This window comes from Zalophus californianus, chromosome 4, assembly GCF_009762305.2.
Source record: "Zalophus californianus isolate mZalCal1 chromosome 4, mZalCal1.pri.v2, whole genome shotgun sequence".
Lineage (NCBI taxonomy): Eukaryota > Metazoa > Chordata > Mammalia > Carnivora > Otariidae > Zalophus > Zalophus californianus.
The window spans coordinates 100,112,705-100,137,309 of record NC_045598.1 but is presented as its reverse complement, the minus strand read 5'-3'; the positions used below and the strand labels follow the sequence as shown (position 1 = coordinate 100,137,309).

At 36.2% G+C, this 24,605-nt stretch overlaps 1 long non-coding RNA gene across 1 annotated transcript in view; it reads right to left on the bottom strand.

The window, feature by feature from the left end:
- Positions 1 to 9,737: 9,737 nt before the first annotated feature.
- The window catches only part of LOC113913233, an 85,830-nt gene continuing 70,962 nt past the window's right edge, over positions 9,738 to 24,605 (bottom strand). Inside the window, exons 2-4 of the long non-coding RNA XR_003517127.1 lie at positions 12,400 to 12,450; positions 11,284 to 11,326; positions 9,738 to 10,779 (exon numbers count right to left, since the gene is read on the bottom strand). This is a non-coding gene — a long non-coding RNA (uncharacterized LOC113913233). The remainder of the gene's footprint in view (positions 10,780 to 11,283; positions 11,327 to 12,399; positions 12,451 to 24,605) is intronic.

Sequence of the window (24,605 nt, the reverse complement as noted above, 5' to 3'; positions counted from 1 at the left end):
ATTTTATTTTTTTGATTTCTGTGTTTAATATGTAGTTAGAATGCTCTTCATGCTCCCAATATTATAAAACTGTTCCCATGATTTCTTATAGTACCTTATGTTTTTATATTCCTAATTTTAATATATTTTTTAAAGGTTTTATTTATTTATTTGAGAGAGAGAGAGTGAGCCTGAGGGGCAGCAGAGGGAGAGGGAAAAGTAGACTCCCCACTGAGCAGGGAGCCCAATGTGGGACTTGATCCCAGGACCCTGGGATCATGACCTGATTTGAAGGCAGATGCTGAACTGACTGAGCTACCCAGGTGCCCCTTTAATATATTCTTTATTTGGAATTAACCCTGGTAAAATATAAGGTATGGATTTAAAATTTAAGGTATGGTTTAAATAAATATCTAATTAATTTCTAGATGACTACCCAGTTCTCCAAATAGGTGTGTTAAATACTGAGTCTTTTCTTCACTGATCTGATATAGTACATTTGTCATATATTCCATCAGTTACCTACTGCTGCATAACAAATCACTCAAACATTTAGGATCTTAAAACAACAACCATTTTATTTGCTCTCACATCTCTGTATGTCAACAATCTGAACTGGACTCAGCTGGGCAGTTCTGCTGCTCTCATGTCAGGTCACTCAGGTGATGGGGATTGGTTGGCCAAAGGGGTCTCTGCTACTTCCTCGAATGTGTTTTATTGTTTATAATTTTAGAAAATGTATTATATTGGGTTTTCCATTGAACAATTATATTTTCTACATATAATGATAGTTTTTTTCTCCTTACTAATTTTCACATTTTAAATTTATTTCTATTGTTTCATTGGATTTTCTAGTACTTCCAAATAATGTTAAATAATGGTAGGTGTCCTTCCTCTGTTTTTTTTTAAACAGCTTTATTGAGGTATAAATTATTACAAATCACTGAGCATATTTAATGTGTACAATTTAATAAGTTTTGACATATCCAAACTCCCATGATACCATCACTGCTGTCAAGGAAATAAGACATATCCAAAACCTCCCAGCATTTCCTTGTGTCCTTTGTTAGTTTTGTGGTAGGAACATTTAACATGAGATGTATCCTTTTAAATTTTGAAGTACACAATACTATATTGTTAACTCTAGCCACTGATATGTAGCAGATCTCTAGGATTTATTAATCTAGCATAACTGAAACTTTATACCCACTGAATAACAACTCCCGAAATCTCCCTCTCCCTAGCCCATAACAACCATTATTATATTCTCTGCTTCTATGACTGACTATTTAAGATATCTCATATAACTGGACTCATGCAGTATTTATCCTTCTCTGACTGACTTATTTCACTTAGCAAATATCCTCAAGGTTCATCTTTGAATATTGAATGTTGATCTTTGAATATTGAATCAATATTGAAATTGCAGGATTTCCTTTTTTAAGACTGAATAATATTCCACTGTATTTATACTGCTCATTTTCTTTATTCATTCATCTATCAATAAACACTTAGGTTGTTTCTATATTTTGGCTACTATGAATAGTGCTACAATGAACATGGGAGTGGAGCTATCTCTTCAAGATCCTCATTTCAATTCTTTTGGATATATACACAGAAGTGGGATTGGCGGATCATTTGGTAGTTTTATTTTTAATTTTTTAAGGAGTCTCCATAGTGTTTTCTATAGTGGCTATACCAATTTTTATTCCCACCAACAATGTACAAGTATTCCAATTTCTCCACAACCTGTTTCCCACCCTAACAGACATGAGGTGATATTTCATTGTAGTTTTGATTTGCGTTTCCATAATAATTAATGATGTTGAGCATCTTTTGATATACATGTTGGTCATTTGCATATCTTCTTTGACTAAATGTCCATTTAAGTCTTTTGCCCATTTTAAAAGTAGGATATTTTTTACTATTGATTTGTAGGAGTACCTTATATATTTTGAAAACTCCTTATCAGATATGGTTTACAAATATTTTCCCCCAACTGTAGGTTGCCTTTCCATTCTGTTCATTGTTTTCTTTGCTATGAAGAAGACTGTTATTTTGATGTAGTCCTACTTGTTTATTTTAGCTTTTTTTGCCTGTGCTTTTGGTGTCATATTCAAGAAATCATTTCCAAGACCAATATCAAGAAGCCTGTCTTTTTTTTCTAGTTTTACAATTTCAGTTCTTATGTTTAAGTCTTTACATTTTGTGCTGATTTATATATGGTATAAGGTAGGGATCCAATTTCATCTCTTGTATGTGGATATCCAGCTTTCCAGCACCAGTTGTTGAAGAAACTATCTTTTCCCCATTGTGTGTTGTTGGCACCCCTGTTAAAGATCAGTGACACTATATGTGTCAGGTTATTTCTGGAATCTCTCTTCCATTCTAGTAGTCCATATGCCTGTCTTTATGCCAGTATATTACTTACTTAATTACTATAGCCTTGTAATATACTTTGAAATCAGAAAGTATGATGCCTCCAGCTTTGTTCTTCTTACTCAAGATCACTTTGGCTGTTCTAGGTCTTTTGCAGTTCCATATGAGTTTTAGGATTGTTTTTTCTATTTCTGTAAAAAGTTCCATTAGAATCTTGATGGGGATATCATTGAATCTGTAGATTGCTTTGGGTAGCACAGACATTTTAGCAATACTAACTTCCAAGTTATGAACATAGGATATCTTTCTATTTATTTGTTTCTTCTTCAATTCTGTCATCTATGTTTTATAGTTTTCAATGTACAAGTCTTTTACCTGCCACAAAAGGAGAATTAAAAGGGAGATTGATAGCAATAAACACTTACTTTAAAAAAAATGTTTTGTATAAATAACCCAAAATTATGCCTCAAGGAACTAGGAACACAAACTAAGCCCAAAGTTAGCAGAAGGAAGGAAACAATAAAAATTAGAGTAGAGGGTGCCTGGGTGCCTCAGTTGGTTGAGTGTCTGACTCTTGGTTTCAGCTCAGGTCATGATCTCAAGGTTGTGAGATCAAGCCCTGTGTTGGGCTCAGCACTCAGCACAGCGTCTGCTTGTCCTTCTCCTTCCCCCGTTGCTACTCCCCCCACTTAAGTGCACATACACTTTCTCTCTCTCTCAAATAATAAATAAAATCATTAAAAAATTTAAAGTAGATGGACATTAAGGAGGGCATGTGATGTAATGATCACTGGATATTATATAAGATTGGTGAATCACTGACCTCTACCTCTGAAACCAATAATACATTATATGTTAATTGAATTGAAATTTTAAAAAATGGGAAAAATTTTAAAAATTAAAAAACATTTAAAATGAAAATAATTGAAATTGAGACTATGAAAACAATAGGTAAAAAAAAGCAATGAAACAATAGGTGGTGTTTTGAAAAGATAAAATTGATAAACCTTTATCTACACTAAGAAAAAAAAGAATATTCAAGTTAATAAAATCAGAAATGAGAGAGGAAGCATTGCATTTGATACCACAGAAATATAAAAGATCATAAAGGACACTATGAAAAATTATATGCAACAAGTTGGATAACCTAGAAGAAATAGATAAATTCCTAGAAACATATGAACTACCAAGTCTGAATATTGAAGAAATAGAAAAGCTAAATAGACCAATAATAAATAGTAGATTGATTTGGTAATCAAAAACCTCCCAACACAGAAAATCCCAGGATCAAATGGCTTCACTAGTGAATTCTACAAAACGTTTAAAAAAGAATTAATGCCAATCTTTCCCAAGCTCTTTCAAAAAATTGAAGAGGAGGGAAAACTTCTGAACTCATTTTATGAATCCAACATTACCCTAATACCAAAGCCAGACAAAGACACTACAAGAAAAGAAAACTACTGGCCAATAGTCTTGATAAGCAAAACACACATACACACACACACACACACACTAACACAACAACACATTAATAGGATCATACACTATGATCAAGTGGGATTTATCCCTGGAATGCAAGGATGTTTCAACATATGCAAATCAGTTAATGTGGTATACCACAGTAACAAAATGAAGGATAAAAGTCAGTCTCAGTAGATGAAGAAAAATCATTTGACAGAATTGAACAACTTTCATGATAAAAATGCTCAACAAACTAGACATAGATGGAATGTACCTCAACATAATAAAGGCCATTTCTGACAAGTCCACAGCTAACATAATACTCAATGGTGAAAGTTTTCTTCTAAGATCAAGAACAAAATAAGGATACCCACTCTTGCCTTGAGGGTTCTAGAGGAGAGGGGGTGGGAAGATGGGTTAGCCTGGTGATGGATATTAAAGAGGGCATGTTCTGCATGGAGCACTGGGTGTTATGCACAAACAGTGAATCATGGAACACTACATCAAAAATTGATGATGTAATGTATGGTGATTAACATAACAATAAAAAATTTAAAGAGGGAAAAAAAAAAGGACAAAATAGTACTGGAAGTACTAGCCAGAGCAATTAGTCCAGAAAAGGAAATAAGAGTAATTCAAATCAGAAAGAAAGAGATAAAATTATATGTTTGGTAACGACACAATCTTATATATAGAAAAACCTAAAGAACCATCAAAACCACTGTTAGAACAAATAAACTAATTCAGTAAAGTTGCAGGATACAAAATCAACATATAAAAATCAGTTGCATTTATACATACAAACAAGGAACTATTTGGAAAGTAAATTAAGAAAATAATCCATTTACAAGAGCACAAAAAGAACAGAATTCTTCTATTCTTGACTTCATTTAGAATGCTTCTAATGGTTTCTCTATTAAACGTAACCTGTGTTTCAAGCAAATAGATATATTTTATCATATTAAGGAAATAGTCATGTCTTTCTCTTTTATGAGTATATTTTAAAAATCAGGAAGGGATGTGGAACAGTGTTTTAGAATCTATGAAAATGATAAAAGGGAGGCACACACCATAATCGTTTGGAAGATAGAGTCTGAAATCAGTCATTGCTTGGGTTCTGGGAAGTCCTTCTGTCACTTACTTAGTATATAATCCTGGGTAAGTTCCTTAATGCTTCTCAATAACAATTTCTTATCTATAAAATAGAATAATGATTCTTATTATTTCATATGGATGTTGCAAAAAATAGCGAGTTAACATATGTAAAGTGCTCAGAATAATGACTAGTACATAGGAAGCACTAGAGAAGTGTTAGCATTATTGTTATTATTTTTCTCATTCTATCTGTTAATACAGTAAATTATATTAGATTTATTCCAATGGAATCCTCTTTGCATTTCTTGAATAAATCTCATCTAGCTATTAATTTTTTAATACCTGAATTATATTTGTTTATATTTCATTTAGGATTTTTGTGCTGATATTAATATATTAGTTTGGTCTGTAGTTTCCTTTTCTAAGGGAATCTTTTACATGTTTTGATATAAATGTAATACTTAATAAAATGCATGCATTTTCTACATTCAGGACCAATTAAGAGCTTAAATATTTGGCACAATTTCCTTATGAAAACCTCTGGATCTAGAGTATTTTTTAAATCCTAGTATAATTAGTATACAGTAGTCTCTTAGTTTCAGGTGTACAGTATAATGATTCAACAGTTCTGTACATTACTGAATGCTCATCACAATAAATCGTGAAAGGGTACCTCATTGACAACTTTGATTTCTTCCATGGAAATTGGTTAGATTTTCCATTTTTTCTAGAGTTAGATTTTATAATTTATATTTTCTAGATAAATGTCCATTTCAATCAAGTTTTAAAATTTGTTTTTATAATATTAAGCAAAGAATATTATAACCTTTTATTTTTCTCTAAGTCTATGATTATTTTTTCATAATAATTTTGTGTGTGTGTGATTTTTGTGCTTTCTCTCTTTGTGTAATTTTCTTCAATTTGTTGCCTAGTGGTAAGCATTTTTTTTCCAACTATCAGCTTTGAATTTTTTGGTATTATCTTTTCTATTTATTAGCCATTACCTAGCTCACAAATTCTTGCCTTTTCTCTATTATTCTTTTCTTCTGCTTCCCACTGTTTGTTAGTTTTTCTTTTCCCAAAATTTTAGGTTAAATACTTATTTTTATTCTTTATTAATATAAATACTTAAGATTATTAATTTTCTTGGGAGCCTGTTTTACTTGCTATCTCATAGTTCTGATATGTAGCATTTTAGGAACTTCTGTTTGTTTAGATTCACTGTAATTTGTATTACAGTTTTCTTTATCATTTAAGAATTCATTAAGAATTTTAATTTCCATGTGATGAGATATTCTTTATGTTCTGAGCTGGTGTTAATTTCCAGTTTTATTATATTATGTCTAAAGACTATAATCTGTGAAGTTTCCACTTTGGGGAATTTTTGAAGTTTCTTTGTGCTTTAATATTTTGGTTAATTGTGGGAAATATTTTATGGGCTTTTGATCTATCGTGGTCAGAGAGTAATATAGATGGGAATTATTGTAGATGGGGTAATTAAAGTCTGTTTTCACTAGTTTGTTTCTACCAATTCTTTTCATCTCCTATAGTTTCTGCTTTATGATGTTGATGTTAAATTATTTGCTATAACTGTACTTTTTTTAAAAAGATTTATTTATTTATTTTAGAGAGAGAGAGCATGAGTGGGAGGAAGGGGCAAAGGGAGATGGAGAGAGAGACTCTCAAGCAGACTCCCTGCCGAGTGCAGAGCTCAAATGGGACTCAACCCTATGACCCTGAAATCATGACCTGAGCCAAAATCAAGAGTTGGACCCCCAACTGAGTGAGACACCCAGGCACCCCTAACTGTAACTGTTTTATATTTAATGTTGATAGCAAATTTAACATTACCAAGTACTCTTTGTTTTCTAATTTTTTAAACTTGAATTTAGTCTTGTGTTAAGATTAGATCTTCACCTTTTTATTTGCATCTACCTTCTGTATATTTGCACAGTCTTTGATTATCAATCTTTTTAAGTAACTTTATTTTAGGTGTGTGCCTTGTATTTAGTATAAATGTGAGTTTTGCTTTGTTCTCCAATTGGAAAGACTTTTTCTTTTAGTAGGTAACAGTAGTGCATTATATTTACTTATTTAACATAGGTGTTTATTTTCAGTGTTGCCTATTAATTTCTGGAATTTCCCCTGTTTAAATAGCTATTAAAGGGTCTTGCCTATTTGCTTTTTTATGAGTGCTTCTTTTAATATTTAGGAAGATTTGTTTCTGGATGTAGTTGTTTAGCACTCTGGCGATTTCCATTCCCCACTTATGTATTTTCCTGAATTGCAGAAGTTGGGAACAAAAGAACTCCATTTTCTTTTCTCTTCTGCTGCTGGGTTTGATGGGAAATTAGTTTTTTCCTAGAACAAAACTGTGACAGGAGGCCATTGATAAAAACTTGAGTAAACCAGACAGGGTACCAGCAGGGTGCCAAGTAAAATCAGAGACATGTGAGTGTTTTGAACTTGTAGGCTACAAGTTCCAGTGGAAAAACCTATTTCATGGTCCTTTCTAGATATGATTAACTCCCAGATGCAAAACTTAGACTACATACTCTTTCTATTCTCATCTATACTGATCTCCTGGACTTTAGACCCAGTGACTATTTTTGGACTAATGGTATTAACATGGCCTTCTTAAAAGTAGGTGACCTGTCTATGACTTTTCAGTCATAAAGAACCTCAATATCATACACATCCCTCATGATTGACCAAAATTCAGCTCCAGCCTTGTAGTCCATCCCTTTTAATTCTTAAACCAAGGAGGACAATTCCTAGTAAATAATTGATCAGATATCCTCTAGTTTGGAGAAATTGTAGATCACTTCCAGGAGAATATCCTAAGGGAAACTAGAAAGTCTGACAAATTACTGTCACCTTCCATATGTAATCAGGAAGAACAAGGTTAATGTCATTGCATATGTCAGGCTTAATCTGGTCCCCAGCTTTGGGTGAGAGAATTTCATGGAGTGTTGAGGGCAGAAGTGAAAAAAAAAATTCAAAGTTGGAAGCTAAATAGGGGAGGACATGGGAGCAATAAGCGTACCACTTTTCCCCAAAGTTTGATAATAAAGGGGAAGAGAGAAACAGGGTGGTCACAAGAACAAAGTGGAATAAGGGAGGCTTTTTAAAATGAAAATTATTGGAATATTTCCATTTTAATGGAAAAAAAACAGTAAAAGGAAAGAGAGTGAAGATATGGAAGAAAGGAAATAAGTGATAGAAATCCTCTCTGTAGCTCTAGAGCACAGGTAAGATGAGAAATGTCAGGCACAAGGAGGACATTGCTTCCATCATGTGGGCGGGATGAAGGCAAATCTGGATGCCCTTGGTTAAGTCTATACCTTTTGTGGTAGAACTTTGAGTCCTTTTTTGGGTGCTCTTGTTTTCTTTGTGACATGGAAGGTAAGGTCCTCAGGAAAGAGAGTAAGAAAAATGAAGTATGATGTAGCTCCTGAGGAGTTTGGAAAAGATTTGGGATAACTCCTGTGGATAATAATCATAAAAGAAATGGGTAGGAAAATTTTAAAACTCAAGATTTCTGGGAATAATCCTGACCTGATCTTGGAGGCACTTAGCAAATTTTAGTCCTCATTATGCTGTTAAACATGTTCACTTTTAAGACTGCCTAACCCTATTGCAAGTTCCCATAATCTAACAAATTTGTTTTTGTTTCTGAGATCTTGTCCCTCCCTTTTACTCAAGGTCTTGTTACTGGCCTCCTAATTTGCTCCTAAGTCTGAGTTCTTCTGTTTACTGAATTCTTATTCCCAAATTCCTAGACTAATGAACTATCTGATACCCTTGTATATCAGTTTTTGATGCATAACAAAAACAAACCACTCCTAAATTTACTGGCTCAAAACAATAACCTTCAATTTAATGTATCATTCTGTGGGTTGGCAATTTGGACTTGGCTTGGTTGGGTGATTCTTTTGCTGGTCTTGGCCAGGCTCACTCATGTGCTGGTCAGGTAGATGATTCTGTTACTGATGGTTGGCAGGTGTCTGTTGGCTTGGGTGATAAGGGTGACAGGGAAAAGCTTCTGTCATTCAATAAACTAGCCTGGAAATCTTCACATGGTGGTGATGGCCAGGGTTCCAAGATAAGCAAGAGAGAAGAGGCAAGCCCCAGTGAGCACATTATTTTCAAGCATCCACTTGCAACATGACAAAATAGATTAAATGGTCAAATGGGTGAAGAATCAATGGATGGAGAATAGATTATACCTCTTGAAGGGATAAGCTATATGGTTTACATTGTAAAGGGGCCATTTTTGTAATCAACTGCACTGCACTTCCAGTCACTTTGGGGCATGCCTTGCTCTTATTGGTCAGCCCCACATCAAGTGCCAGTCCCTGTGGCTTGGGGCACACTTATCCACTGGCAGATCTCCAACTTGCTACCTATCTGGACTCCTTTATGTTACACACGTTGGATTCCCCATTCCAAAGTTTTTGTTGTTGTTTTGTGTTTTTTTTTGTTTTTACCTCATAGTATATCCTTTTATATTATCTTTAATACCCTCCACTGTGTTCCCATAGCTACTGGGTACTTGTTTTCACTCTGACATAAAATACATGGTGGGTCTCTTATGTTGTCTGTCAGATTACAATGTTTTTAGCAATGAGAGCTAGGTAAGTACCCTACCTTTTCTAGTCTCTCTCTATTCTGCCTCTGCTTTTTTTGCCCTTGATCTATCTTGTTACATCTTGTCAACACATACTCTTACCCCATTTTCTCTTCTGTTTATTTTCTAGTCTCAGAATCTGCTCTCTTGTGTGCTTCACTTAGATTTGAATAGCCAGTATGCCTCAGCAACTCATTCTAAAATGATATAAAATATTAAATTCTCTAGATATTGAAGCAAACTCAGTCAAACCTAGCTTTCATTTTTGTAACGATTGAACTAGCAGCAGAATAGGAAATTTTGCTGCAGTACATCACACTGTCAGTCTGCAGTTTGCTTAAGTATGAGTAAAATTGATCTGTTATACCTCCATATCTTTTTTATCTCAAGGGTTGTGTGCATGTATGTGTTTGTGTGTGCCCACACATGCATGTATAAGTGTGAGTGTATGTAAAGATGGGAGGGGGCAAAGAAATGAACCAAGAAAGTTAAAGAAAAAACATAAAAGGGAATTCAAAGGAGAAGGTATCTGAAGACAGATGCCTCATTCCAGAGGCCTGTAAATGTGTGTAAAGTTGTCTATCATACACTTAGGTTTAATCAGTCACTCAACATGTGTTTATTAGGTGTCTGCCAAGAGACCCACACCATTCTAGAGGTTATGAAGTTGACCCCAAGGGTGAGTATTGCACTGGATATGATTCTGTCTCTGGCCAGTTCAGTCCTCATGGAGTAAGATTCTGGCATAAGAAAAAGTGAAAGAGAGGAGCCAGGAGGCTCCCACGTGCAGCCTCAACTGATTGAAACCATACTCTCACCCCTGAAACACTCATTCTGGCTTTACTGTCAGGAGATAAAACATCATTCTTCTCCCTCCTTCCCATGTGGAGATGTTTTATAGATAATGCTGCTTTTACTGGAGAGAAGGTCTCTGTAAAGTGGAGGCTCCTCTCTGTTCCTCTCAACCACCGAGTCACCTGGCTGACTAAAAGAGAAGGGCCAGGAAAGAGGGCTTGGTTACAGGCTACTGGAAATTGGTTCCACTTGAGAAAGTAAGGAGGCAGGAGTGTTAGGTGAAAACCAGGTGACCTTGTTTCTGGTTCTATTTCTGTTACTTTCAGAGCCTTAGACTCTCAACTTCCAAACAGGGTTGACCAGCCTCCAATCAGGAAGGCAAGTACAGAAGTAACATAGCGATTCTAATTCTCTTCTTCCAACTGGAAAACTGGTAATTTCTGTGGAAGTAAAGGGAAAGAGACATTACTTTACTCTCAAACTCCGGGGTTCTTACTTTTACCAAAGTTGATTATTTTTATTATTATTGATATTAATGACATTTGGCATCTGTTATATGGCAAACGCTGTATTAGGCAACTGGCATATACCATTGTTTAATGCTCCCAGCAAGTCAGTTAGATGGGTGCTATTTTCCTACTTTGCAGATGAATACACTGAGTTTACCAAGTTCCATTCAAGGCCAGAGACTGTGGGTCATACTACAAGGAGATTATCATGGAATTAAAGAACATTAAGTATTTGAAGGGAACTGGTAAGTCAACTAGTCCACTTCCCATATAATGCAGAAACTCCTTCTGCAATAGCCCTGGTAAATGTCTATTCAGCTTTTGTTTGAATGGACCTCGGGTAGTGGCTTGTGAACTAGGAAAGCTCTGGGTCTGAAGTCAGAGGCTTGGATTCCAATTCCAGCTCGCCTGTGTACTAATTAACTGTGTACCTACCTTGGCCAGGTTACTTAACATCTTTAAGCATCAGTTTCTTCATCTATGAACGGGAGAGAATACCCAAATACAGGGTTAGATGATGATGAAATATGATGATACATTTGAACACTCATTCAATCGTTCAGCAAATTTCTTTTTTGCTCTTTCTATGCCAGTCATGCTGCTACACACAGTGGATGCAGTAAGGAACAAAACAGACATGGTGCCTCTATCCTGAAGCTTGCAGGTTAGTTGGAGAGACAGATAACCAAGACCAGGACAAGAGTAAGGAGAGTGAGGCACTTGCCTCTGGTGTAAATTTTAAGGGGGTACCTAAAAAACTCCATAATCAAGATCAATAATATCTTAATGCAATGTTTAAAAAAAATAAAAATCAGTGCAAAAATCCCATGTAGAAACAAATAAAAATATTAAATAATGTTAGGATCAATATTACTGATTTTTTTCTTTGGCCCCCAGCCTCCAGTATGGCTCAGTGATGCTTCAGATAACAAAAAAATAAACACACAAAAACAAAAAGTATATGTAAGAATTTTAGCTGATAAAGAATGGATATGAGGTCATTGGGGCACCTGGGTGGCTCAGTCAGTTAAGCGTCTGACTCTTGATCTCAGCTCAGGTCACGATCTCAGGGTCATGAGATTGAGCCCTGTTTTGGGCTCTGCGCTGGGCACGGAGCCTGCCTCTGATTCTCTCTCTCCCTCTGCCTAAAAAAAAAAAGAATGGGGATAAGGCCAGGTAGAGAAAATGCATTTACAAAGGCCCTGAGGTGGGACAGTGCTTAGAATAGTCCAGAGCCTGCAAAAAAAAGTGAGTGTTGTTGGACTATGATGGCCAATGGTCAGGGCCAATTATGCAGGGTGGGGTGGTCCCAGGAAAGGACTTGGGATTATATTCTAAGCACAGTGGGAAACCACAGAAAGGTTTTAAGCAAGGAAGTGACTTATATTTGTTTTTAAAAATTTTACTCTGGTTGCCAAGTAAAGAAGAGATATTAAGGGAGGAGTAGAAGCACAAAGACCAGCTAAAATGCTAATGTCCAGGCCAGAGAGGAATGCCTTGGTTATTATTATAATATGGTTATTTGTGTATTGTGCAAGGTACTGGGAATACCATGTGGTCTTCAGCAAGTCATTCTGCCTCTCTGATCTTTGGTGTCCTCGTCTGCAAATTGGAGATAATAATGGTAACTATGTTGTTATGGTTGTTGCGAGGATTAATTTAGAAAATACATGCAAAATGCTTGGAATAGTACATGGCAAATAGTAAGTAATGAAAAAAATATTTGGTTAGAAATTCTTTCATATTTATCTTTATATTCCTGATAGTGCCTAATATAACACCAGTCTCTAATAGGTGCTCAATATAGATGTAGTGAATTAAAATGTTGTTACTGAGGTACCACCAGTAGCCTACACATGCAGTTTTTTTTTAATTAGTGAGGATGATCCTGTTAATGATATTTCTTAGTATTTCTCAGAGTCATCCCTTGCCATCCAACTCCACCCTAATTCTGGCTTTCATAATCTCTTACATAAGCTATTGCAATAACATATAACTCATCCTTCTGGCTCCAGACTCCTTCCACTCCAGTCTACCCTACACATTGCTACAAGCCTTATTTTCCTCAGTACAGTCCAGTTCATGTAATTCCCCTTCTCAAAAACCTTCAGGGTCTTCCTAGCGCCAGATAATTAAGCTGAAATTCCCTCGTGTGGTGCTCAGAAAAACCCTCTACAATCAAGGGTGACCTTTCTATCTTCAGCTGCCCATTCCATAATGCCTCTCTAGTCTGTTTGTTACTCACTAAATATACACATAATTTCAAGCCTTTATGCTTTTGTTCTGATAGTTTCCTATGTAAGAAATGCACACCCCACTAGCATCAGCCTGTTAAAATTTATCTAACGAGACCCAGTTAAAACGCCACCTCCTCTGTGAAGTCCTTTCAACCTTAGAGTAAGGAAAACAAAAACTAAATCTCTTTCCCTTCTTTCTGTTGCCGTTATGCATTAGATTCCCATCTCTTATATGGCACTTTCCACATTACCCATGATCCACGTATTTTGTAAGACTAAAATGAAGAACTATGGCTCTAAATAATGGTAAAAATAGTTGTAAGTCATTTAACAGAGAATTAAAACTACACTTCTATGAATCTGGCATACTTGCTTTAAATCCCAACTGGCTGTATACCCTTAAAAATTACTTAACCCTCTGACCCTCAGTTTCCTTATCTGTGAAGTGGAAGTAAAAAAATCCCAATCCATTATACTATTGTGAATAATACATTAGAAAATATATTTAAAGCTACTGGTTCAGAATGGGCATATGATAAATAGTGATGTTGCTTTTAGTGTGCTATGTACAGCAAGTATGAAACTTGGAATTATACAGACTCAGGATCAAATACCAACTTAACTGTATTGTATTTGTCTTTGAGAAACCCACTTTACCTTTCAGTTTCTTCCCTGGAGGTAATTGTACACATCAGTCAAAGGGCTCTTTTTAAAGGATTAGAAAATGACAATAATAATGTGTGAACAGTGAACCCCTGATGAGTAATCATCATGAATGATAAATTATTCTAAATGCTTACATGTATCAATTCATTTCATTACCAAAAAACTTTATAAAGCAGATGTTATTACTATCCTCTTTCTATAGAATAGGGAACTGACACACAGATAGGTTAAGTAACTTGCTCAAAATCAAACACTAAACAAATTGTAGCACTGATGTTTAAACTCAGGCAGTCTGGATTCAGAGTCTAAGCTCTTATAACACATGGAGAATGGAAATGGGTGCCAGGCGTCTGGCAAGTTCTTAATGTTGTAATAAATGTTAAGAGTCCCCTTCTTCCCTTCTCATTCCCTGTGTCAGGAGAGGGCCATGTTTTACTCTGTTTAACTCTGTAACTAACACACAGCACCATGCCAGCATATAAGCAGAGGTGTGCTCAAGTTGGCTCATAATGGAGCCAATTGTGTACCTTTCTTCTCAGCTCCACAGTCTGTAATGTCACATCAGTAGCTTAAAATTAATTATGGGGAAATATTTATATAACAGGAATAAGCCAATGTTAAAATAAGTCCTGAACTTCACAAGCTAGTAAATTCCCCTATTTGCTTAAGCTACTTTGAGTTAGGTTTCCATCATTTATAACCCAAAGAGATTGATCTAAGAAATCTGGTATTTCAGATATTCTCAAGAAGGCTAAAGATGAGGAAATAGGCCATATAGCAATATCCGCAAAATTAGTTACCTAGGGAGAATTCCTGCAAAATTATAATAATCATGAGGCCTGATTATTTTGGAGGAAGGTGGCGTTTGTTCTAAAAGTTCTTTTTTTTTTTTTTTTTACCAAATTATGTATTTAAACACTCAGATCTGCTGTCCCATAAGCTTAGCACACAATCTGAAGTAAGTAGGGGAAGAACCAAGTACATGGATTTTTAATGTGAGAATTTAACTACTAGTCACTGGAAGTATGAGAGATTTTATGGATATGGATAGTTGATTACCAAATGGAGGTTGCTGCTACTATTGTTGCTTCTATTATGGTTCTAGCTGCTAGACAAGTTGTCCCTTTTGCCAAAGAATGCAGCACCAAAACAAAATAAAAAACTTCTCCTTTCTTCCACAGATGGCAATGTGGGTGGTCACAAGGACCCATAAGATTTTGTTTAATTTGTAAGACTCTACTTTATAAAAGTTTGTAACAATGCTTTATACTTTCATTACATTTTATATTTTTCAAAGTACAAATTTTTGAAAATCCATTATTTCTTTTGAGCCTCATAATAACCCTAGCAAGGAAAGAGAGGTACAGAGAAGTTAAGTGACCTGTTCAATGTCACAGCCACATAATGGCAGAGATGAAATAATAATATCTCAGGACCATAGTGTCAACCATTGATCTTACACTACCATGAGCTGCTAGTAGGTTTCAGATAGCGTTCCTCTGGGTGGTCCACATTAGTCCACCAGGTGTTTGAGAAGCTGATCAAAGTAAAAAGCAGATTTAAAAAAAGAATACGACAGCATTTTTCTCTTGCAGAATTGAATTTACAATAAAATGCATAAAATCAGCCAGAACTGGAGAAAAGGAGAAATGGCAGTTTAAGTACTGCAAATGCCTTGTTATCTAAAAAAAAAGAATTTATTTGTCTAAAGAAATGGTTTATTTTACTATCTTTTTTTTTTCCTCATGGTGGAAGCAAAACTAAGAAAGCTCAGGAAATAGTCAACCCTGTCAATTGGGTTTTAGAAAATTAGATAACTTGTACATAAAGATCTCAAACAGAAAATAGCCAGGACATGTGTCCTGACTATTAAGATATTTGTTCCTTTAAAAAGTATTTATTGAAAACTGAGTATGTGCTAGACAGTATGCTCACTTCTGAGATGAATTCAAAAGCACCTAAGATGGAGAGTTTCTGCTTATAATTATCTAACATAGCCATAAAGACTAGGATCCTAAGAGAGAGAGAGTTGATCTGTTGGTAATATTCATGAAGAAGTCTGAGTCTTAATTTCTTTGACTATGAAATAGAAAAGAATACAAGAGTTTTGGGGAGAAAACAAACTACCGACTGGTGTCCAGTGTTGCTCAGCAAATTTAAATTATTTTAATTATGACTTAAAGTTTCTTTTTTTTTAAAGATTTTATTTATTTATTTGAGTGAGAGAGAGAGAGAGAATGAGAGATAGAGAGCATGAGAGGGAAGAGGGTCAGAGGGAGAAGCAGACTCCCTGCTGAGCAGGGAGCCTGATGTGGGACTTGATCCCAGTACTCCAGGATCATGACCTGAGCCGAAGACAGTCGCTTAACCAACTGAGCCACCCAGGCACCCATGACTTAAAGTTTCTTGCTTCCAGTTCTTTAATCCTTTGATATATTTGGAGAGCATCTGTGTTGACTTTTCCTCACCCTTGATTAAATCACCATTTGGGGACTAATTGATGTCCAATAATCACTGGATATGGAAGGAAGGACTAGAACCCCAAGCCAGAAAAGACTCCAGCCCACAATCATCTAAGTTAACAGCTTTCAGGCTTGTTGTGTAAAAGGGCACTCAGGAAGGGCAAGAGCAAGTTGTAACTGGAAGTCCATAGTACATTCAACTGTATGTGTTCTGGGAGCTGGGACAACACAGTGAGTTCACTGAATGATCCCTGGAAGCCAGCGTTCCCATGAAAGGAACATTAAGTATTTTGAAGGCCAAAGGGAGATATTTTCCTCTTAAGAGATTATAGGAAAAAGGGCCAATCAAGTTGACAAAAATCAGTAAGATGAAGTATAAATGAAATTATTGGGAAAATGTACACTTGATCTGTTGCCCCCACATTTTTTATTATGGCAAAATACATATAAATTTATCAGGGCACCTGGGTGGCTCAGTTGGTTAAGCATCTGACTTCAGCTCAGGTCATAATCTCAGGGTCCTGGGATTGAGCCCCTCATCAGGCTCTCTACTCAGTGGGGAGTCTGCTTGTCCCTCTCCCTCTGTGCCCCCCATACACATATATGTGCATGCTTAGTCTCAAATAAATAAAATCCTTAAAAATAAATAAATAGGGTGCGTGGGTGGCTCAGTTGGTTAAGCGACTGCCTTTGGCTCAGGTCATGATCCTGGAGTCCCAGGATCAAGTCCCACATCGGGCTCCCTGCTCAGCAGGGAGTCTGCTTCTACCTCTGACCCTCTTCCCTCTTGTGCTCTCTATCTCAAATAAATAAATAAAAATCTTAAAAAAAATAAAGTCATTTAAAATAAATAAATAAATAAATAAATAAATAAATAAATAAATAAATTTATCATCTTAATAATTATTCCATGTATAGTTTAGTGGTATTAAATACATTTACCTCCAGAACTATTTCATCTTACAAAACTGAAATTTTATACTCATGAAACAAGAACACTTTATTTACCCCATGCCCAACTCCTGGTAACCACCATTCTTTCTGTTTGACTAGCTAGGTACCTCAAGTAAGTAGAATCATATAGTATTTGTCTTTTTGTGACTGGCTTATTTCACTGAACATAATGTCCTCAAGGTTCATCCATATTGTAGCATTTGTTAGAATTTCCTTTCCTTCAAAAAAAAAAAAAGTCCTTTCCTTCCTTGTTAACCTGAATAATATTCCATTGTGTGTGTGTGTGTGTGTGTGTGTGTGTGTGTGTGTATCACATTGTGTTTATTCATTCGTATGTGGATGGACACTTCCACATTTTAGCTACTGTGAATAATGCTGTATGTACAGAGGTGTACAGATACATCTTCAAGAACCTGCCTTCACTCATTTTGGTATATACACAGAAGTAAAATTGCTGGATCATATGATAAATCTATTTTAAATTTTTTGAGGAACCACCATACTGCTTTCCATAGTGGCTCGTACCAATTTACATCCCTACAAACAGTGCACAAGGCTCCCAATTTCTCCACATCTTCACCAGCCCTGGTTATTTTGTTGTTGTGAAACTAACCATACTAATGGGTATGAGGTGGTATCTCACTGTGGTTTTGATTCTCATTTCCCTGATGATTAGTGATGTTGAGCATTTTTTCATGGATTCATTGGCTATTCATATAGCTTGTTTGGAGAAATGTCTGTTCATGTCCTTTGCCCATTTTATTGATTGATTGATTGATGTAATATTTTAGGAGTTCTCTACATATTCTGGATACGAATCCCATATCACATATTTTTGTAAATATTTTCTTCCATTCTATGGGTTGTCTCTTTATTCTGTTGATAGTGTCCTTTGAGGTACAGAAGTTTTTAATTTTCAGGAAATCCATTTTGTCTTTTTTTTCTTTTGTTGCCTATGCCTATGATGTCATATCCAAGAAATCATTGTTAAATTCAATGTTAAAAACTTTTGTCGTTTTCTTCTAAGAGTTTTAAAGCTTTAGCTCTCACACTTAGATGTTTGTATATGGTGTGAGGTTCAACTTCATTCTTTTGCATGAGGATATTCAGTTTTCCCAGCACCATTTGTTGAAAAGACCATCTTTTCCCATTGAATGGTCTTAGAACTCTTGTCAAAATTCATATGACCAGTATTTATAAAGGTTTGTTTCAGGGCTCTCTATTCTAGTCCATTGGTCTGCATGTCTAACTTTATGTCAGTACTACACTGCTGTGGTTACTGAAGCTTGGTAATAAGTTTTGAAATCAGGAGGTTGAGTTCTCTAAATTTGTTCTTTTTCTTGGAGTCCCTTAGGATTTCATATGAATTTTAAAATGTATTTTTCTATTTTCACAAAAAGAAATCATTGGGATTAGGACAGGGATTCCATTGAATCTGTAGATTGGTTTGGGGAGTATAGACTTTCATGTTTTATCCTACTACTTTGCTGAATTTGTTTAACTTTTTTGTGGAAACTTCAGAGTTTTTTACATGTAAGATCCTTTCTTTTTTCTCCATGCAATAAGCTTTATTTAACTTTGATTCTTTTAAATACTTCCTAATGGCTTTTTAAATTTTTCCTTTATTTTTTTCTTCCTTTTTTATTTAAATTCAATTAATTAACATATAATGTATTATTAGTTTCAGTGGTAGAGTTCAGTGATTCATCAGTCTTATATAATACCCAGTGCTCATTACATCACTCTCTGTCCTTAATGTCCATCACCCTGTTACCCCATCCCTCCAATCCGCCCCCCTCCAGTAACCCTCAGTATGTTTCCTGTGATTAAGAGTCTCTTACGGTTTATCTCACTGTTTTTGTCTTGTTTTATTTTCCCATCCCTTCGCCTATGGTCCTCTGTTTTGTTTCTTAAATTCCACATATGAGTGAGATCATATGATAATTGTCTTTCTCTGATAGACTTATTTTACTTAGCATAATACCCTCTAGTTCCATCCACGTTGTTGCAAATGGCAAGATTTCATTTTTTTGATGGCTGAGTAGTATTCTGTTATATATATACCACATCTTCTTTATTCATTCATCTGGTGATGGACATCTGGGCTCTTTCCATAGTTTGACTATTGTGGACATTGTTGCTATAAAAAGTGGGGTGCAGGTGCCCCTTTGTATCACTACATTTGTATCTTTGGGGTAAATACACAGTAGAGCAATTTGTGGATGATAGGGTAGCTCTATTCTCAACTTTTTGAGAAACCTCCATACTGTTTTCCAGAGTGACTGCACCAGCTTGCATTCCCACCAATAGTGTAAGAAGGTTCCCCTCTTCCATGTCCTCACCAACATCTGTGGTTCCTAATTTGTTAATTTTAGCCATTCTGACAGGTGAGAGGTGGTATCTCATTGTGGTTTTGATTTCTATTTCCCTGATGCCAACTGATGTTGAGCATTTTTTTCATGTGTCTCTTGGCCATTTGTATGTCTTTAGGGAGATGTCTATTCATGTCTTCTGTCCATTTCTTGATTGGATTATTTGTTCTCTGGGTGTTGAGTTTGTTAAGTTCTTTATAGATTTTGGGTACTAGCCCTTTATCTGATAACACATGTGCAAATATCTTCTCCCATTCTGTCAGTTATCTTTTGGTTTGTCAACTGTTTCCTGTGCTGTGCAACAGCTTTTTATCTTGATGAAGTCCCAATAGTTCATTTTTGCCTTTGTTTCCTTGCTTTTGAAAATGTGTCTAGCAAAAAGTTGCTGTGGCCAAGGTCAAAGAGCTTGTTGCCTGTCTTCTTCTCTAGGATTTTGATGGATTCCTGTCTCACATTTAGGTCTTTCATCCATTTTGAGTATTTTTGTGTATGGTATAAGAATGTGGTGCTGTTTCATTCTTCTGCATGTGGCAGTCCAATTTTCCCAACCCTATTTGTTGAAGAGACTGTCTCTTTTCCACTGGATATTCTTTCCTGCTTTGTCAAAAATTAGTTGACCATTGAGTTAAAGGTCTATTTCTGGGTTCTCGCTTCTGTTTCACTGATCTATATGTGTGTTTTTGTGCCAGTACCATACTGTCTTAATGATTACAACTCTGTAATATAGCTTGAAGTCTGGAATTGTGATGCCTACAGCTTTGGTTTTGTTTTTCAACATTCCTTTGGCTATTCAGGGTCTTTTCTGGTTCCAAACAAATTTTAGGATTATTTGTTCCATCTCTATGAAAAAAGTTGATGGTATTTTGATAGGGATTGCATAGATTGCTCTAAGTAGCATAGACAATTATGTTTATCTGAGGTGCGATTATTGCTAAGTAGCGTAGACATTTTAACGATATTTGTCCTTCCAATCCATGAGCGTGGAAGTTTTTTCCATTTCATTGTGTCTTCCTCAATTTCTTTCATGAGTGTTCTATAGTTTTCTGAGTACAGATCCTTTGCCTCTTTGGTTATGTTTATTCCTAGGTATCTTATGGTTTTTGGTACCTGTGTAAATGGGACAGATTCCTTAATTTCTCTTTCTTCTGTCTCATTGTTAGTGTACAGAAATACAGCTGATTTCTGTGAATTGATTTTATATCCTGCCACGCTGCTGAATTTCTGTATGACGTCTAGGAATTTGGGGGTGGAGTCTTTTGGGTTTTCCACATAGAGTATCATGTCATCTGTGAAGAGTGAGACTTTGACTTCTTCTTTGCTGATTTGAATGCCTTTTATTTGTTTTTGTTATCTGATTGCTAAAGCTAGGAATTCTAGTACTATGTTGAACAACAGTGGTGATAGTGGCATCCCTGCCGTGTTCCCGACCTTAGGGGAAAAGCTGGGAATGATATTCGCTGTGGGCTTTTCGTAGATGGCTTTTATGATATCGAGGTATGTTCCCTCTATCCCTACACTGTGAAGAGTTTCAATCAAGAAAGGATGCTGTACTTTGTCAAATGCTTTCTCTGCATCTATTGAGACGATCATATGGTCTTGTCCTTTCTTTTATTTATGTAGTGTGTCACATTGATTGATTTACAGATGTCGAATCAACCTTGCAGTCCAGGAATAAATCCCACTTGGTCATGGCGAATAATCCCTTTCATGTACTGTTGGATCCTATTGGCTAGTATCTTGGTGAGAATTTTGGCATCCATGTTCATCAGGGATATTGGTTTATAATTCTTTTTGGTGGGGTCTTCATCTGGTTTTAAGATCAAGGTAATGCTGGCCTTACAGAATGAGTTTGGAAGTTTTCCTTCCATTTCTAGTTTTTGAAACAGCTTCAGAAAAATAGGTTTTAATTCTTCTTTAAATGTTTGGTAGAATTCCCCTGGGAAGCCATCCAGACTCTTGTTTGTTGGGAGATTTTTGATTACTGATTCAATTTCCTTGCTGCCTTGGATCTGTTCAGGTTTTCTATTTCTTCCTGTTTCATGTTTGGTAATTTATACATATCTAGGAATGCATCAATTTCTTCCAAATTGTCTAATTTGTTGACATATAGTTGCTCATAATATGTTCTTTTAATTGTTTGTATTTCTGTGGTGTTGGTTGTGATCTCTTTCATTCATGATTTTATTTATTTGGGTCCTTTCTCTTTTCTTTTTGATAAGTATTGCCAGGGGTTTATCGATTTTATTAATTCTTTCAAAGAACCATGTCCTAGTTTCTTTTGATCTGTTCTACTGTTCTTTTGGTTTCTAGTTCATTGATTTCTGTTCTAATCTTTATTCTCTTCTCCTGCTGGGTTTAGGCTTTATTTGCTGTTCTTTTTCCAGTTCCTTTAGGTGTAAGCTTAGTATTTGAGACCTTTCTTGTTTCTTGAGAAAGGCCTGTATTGCTATATACTCCCCTGTAAGGATCACCTTTGCTGCATCCCAGACAGACATTCTGAACTGTCATGATTTTTCATTTGCTTCCATGTATTTTTTAAAATTCTTCTTTAATTTCCTGGTTGACTTATTCATTCTTTAGTAGGATGCTCTTTAACCTCTATGTATTTGAGTTCTTTCCAAATTTCCTCTTGTGATTGAGTTCAAGCTTCAAAGCCTTGTGGTCTGTAAATATGCAGGGAATTATTCCAATGTTTATAGCGGTTGAGACTTGATTTGTGACCCAGTATAGGATAGTGGGTCCTATTCTGGAGAATGTTCCATGTGCACTCAAGAAGAATGCATTCTGTTGCTTTAAGATAAAATGCTCTAAGTATATCTGTTAAATCTATCTGGTCCAGTGTGTCAAAGCCCTTGCTTCCTTGTTGATCTTCTGCTTAGATGATCTGTCCATTGCAGTGAGTGGGGTGTTAAGGTACCCTACAATTATTGTATTATTATCAATGTGTTTCTTTAATTTTGTTATTAACTAGCTTATAAATCTGGTTGCTTCCATGTTAGGGGCATAAATATTTACACTTTTTAGATCTTCTTTTTGGATAGACCCTTTTATCATGATATAGTGTCCTTCATCTCTTATAGTCTTTGGCTTAAAATCTAATTTTTCTGATATAAGGATTGCTATTCCAGCTTTCTTTTGATGTCCATTACCATGATAAATGGTTCTCCACCCCCTCACTTTTGATCTGGAGGTTTCTTTGGGTCTAAAATGAGTCTCTTGCAGACAGCACATTGATGGGTCTTGCTTTTTTATCCAATCTGATACCCTGTGTCTTTTGATTTGGGCATTTAGCCCATTTACATTCAGAGTAACTACTGATAGTTATGAATTTCATGCCATTGTAGTACCTGTAAAGTCACTGTTTCTTTATATTGTCTCTGTTCACTTCTGGTCTCTGTTCTTTTGGGCTCTCTCTTCACCTAAAGGATCCCCTTTAATATTTCTTACAGGACTGGTTTAGTGATCACAAGTTCTTTTAGTTTTTGTTAGTCCTGGAAGCTTTTTATCTCTCCTACTATTCTGAATGACAGCCTTGCTGGATAAAGTATTCTTGCCTGTATATTTTTCTCATTTAGCACCCTGAATATATCATGCCAATCCTTTCTGGCCTGCCAGGTCTTTGAGGATAGGTCTGCTGCCAAGCTAGTATTTCTACCCTCGTAGGTTACAGACCACTTGTCTCGAGCTGCTTTCAGGATGTTCTCTTTTTCTCCGAGATTTGCATGCTTCACTATTGTATGTCAAGTTGTTGACTTATTTTTATGGATTTTGAGGAGGTTCTCTGTGCCTCCTGGACTTGAATGCCTGTTTTGTTCCTCCGATTAGGGGAGTTCTCAGCTATAATTTCCTCCAGTATAACTTATGCTTCCCCCCTTCCTCTTCTTCTGGGATCCCAATTATTCTAATAACATTTTGCTTTAATGTATCACTTATCTCTTGAATTCTCCCCTTATGGTACAGTAGTTCCTTATCTCTCTTTTACTCAGCTTCTTTATGCTCCATCATTTTATCTTCTATATCACTAATTCCCTCTTCTGCCTCATTTATCCTAGCAGTTAGAGCCTTTATTTTTTATTGCATCTCATTAATAGCCATTTGATTTCAACTTGATTAGATTTTAGTTCTTTTATTCCCCCTGAAAGGGAGGCTCTGGTGTCCTCTATCCTTTTGTCAGGCTCAACTGGTATCTTTATAATCGTTATTCTGAACTCTAGTTCTGACATCTTACTTATATCCATACTGGTTAGTTCCCTGGTAGTCAGTACTTCCTCTTGTTCTCTTTTATGAGGTGAGTTTTCCTGGTCTTGTCATTCTTTCCAGAAGAGAACAGATGAATGAGAGAACAAAATACTATAATGGCAACAACAACCCCAGAGAAATATACACTAAAATAGGAGACGCAAAACCTGAAAAAAATAAATAAAAATTTTAAAAAGAGAGAGAGAGAATATAAACAGACAGATGAAAAAAACAGAGCAACACACTGGCTCCCTGTGTATTTTGGTCTGTTTGTTAGAAAACTAGATCCCGGGGGAAGAAGGAAAGATGGCGGAGGAGTAGGGGACCCTATTTCAACTGGTCCCAAGAATTGAGCTGGATATCTACCAGACCACTCTGAGCACCCATGAAAACAGCCTGAGATATAAGAAGATCTGGATCTCTACAAACAGAATATCGCAGGCAGCTAGTTTTGAGGTATGAAGCGGGGAACCCTGATTCTGTGGGCAGATATAGGAGGATAAATGGCAGCGGGAGGGAGCCTGTCCATGGGGATCCTACACCGCTGGTGAGTGACAGCCTCATGCGCTGGCGATGGGGCACAGACTCTCAGACAGTAGCGGCGGGGAAAGGACTTTAGGGCAGCCCCTGGGGCAGAAACCCAGAGTGGTGGGGTCGCGCATGTGAACTGGGAGTGGCTGGCGGTTTTAGAAGCACAAAGGGCAGAGATGTGCCCCGACCTGGAGGCAGGACTGGGGGCGCTGCGGAGGGGTGCACAACCCAGGCCGCTGCAGTCTATAGCAGCATGGACAGAAACGGAGACAGTGTGGCCTGGAGAGCTCACTGAA